This window comes from Procambarus clarkii, chromosome 37 (assembly GCF_040958095.1).
Source record: "Procambarus clarkii isolate CNS0578487 chromosome 37, FALCON_Pclarkii_2.0, whole genome shotgun sequence".
Classification (NCBI taxonomy): Eukaryota; Metazoa; Arthropoda; class Malacostraca; order Decapoda; family Cambaridae; genus Procambarus; species Procambarus clarkii.
The window spans coordinates 9,761,480-9,763,591 of NC_091186.1; positions in this window are offsets into that span (position 1 = coordinate 9,761,480).

A 2,112-nucleotide genomic window follows, 5' to 3' on the forward strand; every position below is an offset into this window, starting at 1 on the left:
GTGGGTATAGTTGAAGAATAGCCTGGGTGAGAGGAAACGTTGGAGTTGGAGAGACAGAGCCAGGGCTAAACCCAGCTGCTCGGCGTAAATGAGGCTTCCTGGACACCTGGCTGGCTTAGGCCAGGGGGGCAGGGTCCTGAGGGAGGGGCGGCGATGTGAGGTCTTCGTTCCTCTTGATGTGTGGAGTCTTCTTTCTTCTTTGAGGCTGAAGTCTTCTTTCTTCTTTAAAGCTGGACCCCCTCCCCGCTCAGCTCGTTGTCGCCGTGTGGGGGCTTCGTGGGCGGCTGCCGGAGTGTGATGCTCCTTGGGACAGTCCTCTGTCCTTTTCTAGCCTTGTGCTCCTGCTGCCGTCCTCTCCAATTCTGCTGGGCATCTTTTCCTTTTCCTTCTGTTTCGTTTTTCTCCCCCCTCTTCTCCTATCTGCTTGCCGTTTCCTGCCGACCTTTTGCTCGTTCTGGTTCTTCCCTTGGACTTCTTCTATTTTGACGCCCGGGTGCTTGAGGAGGCATACTCTTGCACCCGTAGAACTGTAGTACCCGACGTCGAGAGCGAGGGGAACCTTTTATTGTCAATCCCCCTTTCGTCACTGAACCCGATCTCGACGGACTGTCGGTTTCTTAAGGTGGCGTTCGTGGGGCGTATACTCACGACGCACCCCTAGGAGGCCCCGACAAGATCGGCGATAGCTTCTTGTTGGGTGTCCTGCCTCTAATTGTGGCTCCATGGTGGGTGTGGGGGCACATTCGTGAATGAATTCTTCTTTTCGTCAAGATGATAACCCCTGTTTCGGCTGCTTCTGGCTTACCTTCTCAGGCTCGTGGGGTGGGCGACCAAGCCCCCGAGTCGGTCCGTATTGGAAGACCGGGCTCTGTAGCCTCCGCTGCATTGGGCCCCGACCTTGCTCCTCCTTTGGCCTCTCTGACTCCTTCCCCTGGCTCCCCTCCCTCCTCTGTGGTTGGGTCGAGCCCCAAGCCCCCAGTGGTGACTACCTCGTCCCCTGGCGCGGCTCCATCTCTAGTTGTAACTACTGCGCCTTTTAACCCCTCTCTCTCTGGTGGTTCTCACCGCCGTCCTCGTCACGGCCGCCCTCGCTCGATTCCTTCCAGTTCTGCTACCTATCAAGCCTTGTTTGGTCCCGCTTCGTGGGCCAAATATTTTGATCTCCTCCCTCTTGATTCTGCGCCTCCTGACGATTTCTCCCTTCATCGACATCTCATTGATTCCGTGGATGCCTCCATTACTTTCAACCCCACTCGTCTCGGTACACGTGTCGTTGCTGCTCCTTCTCAGGATGCTGCTTCCCGCTTGGCTGCCTTATCCTGCCTTGGCGAGACCCCTGTTCGGGTCTCGAAGAACGCTCAGTTGAATGCCAGTGTTGGCACTATTTTGCTCCCGCCCCATGTTGCGACCGGTGTTCGGGACCTGCGCGACTGCCACGACGATATTCGACATATCCTCGCTGCCCAGGGCCATTCTATTCTCCAGGTGGACACGTTTACTCGTCCCCCTCGTGGTAGTCGCCGTCAACCCCTCCGGGTTGTGAAGATTACCTTTGATGGTAGGACCCTTCCACCCTCTGTCATTCTTGCTGGTGCCAGGTGCTCTGTCCAGGAGTACATTCCTTCTCCTCGGCTCTGCAACAAGTGCTGGAGGTTTGGGCATGGTGCCCTCCGCTGCTCCGGGACTGTCTCTCTCTGTCCTTTGTGTGGTGGCGAAGGTCACTCTAAGTCGGAGTGCACTTCTCCCCAGGCTCGTTGCCTCAACTGCGGTGAGGCCCATCCTACCTTCTCCCGTGCGTGTGTCCATTACAAGCTTGAGGCAGCCGTCCTCAACTTGAAGCACCGGGAGCGTTTATCTTTTCCTGAGGCGAGGCGCCAGGTTCGCCGGCTCCCGCCTTATGCTAATATCTCTTATGCTCGCGTGTTGCGCTCTTCCTCTCCTCGTCCTTCCCGCCTTCCTCAGACTCACAACCGTTTCCGGGCCTTGGACCCTGCTGCGCCCACTGCCCCTCCTCTGTTCCTTTGGGTTCTCTCCCGCAGGATCCTCCTCCTGGTCCTCTGTCTGGGGTTCCCCCTTCCTTCTACCCGGTCTGTCTTGTCTCCTGTGTCTTCT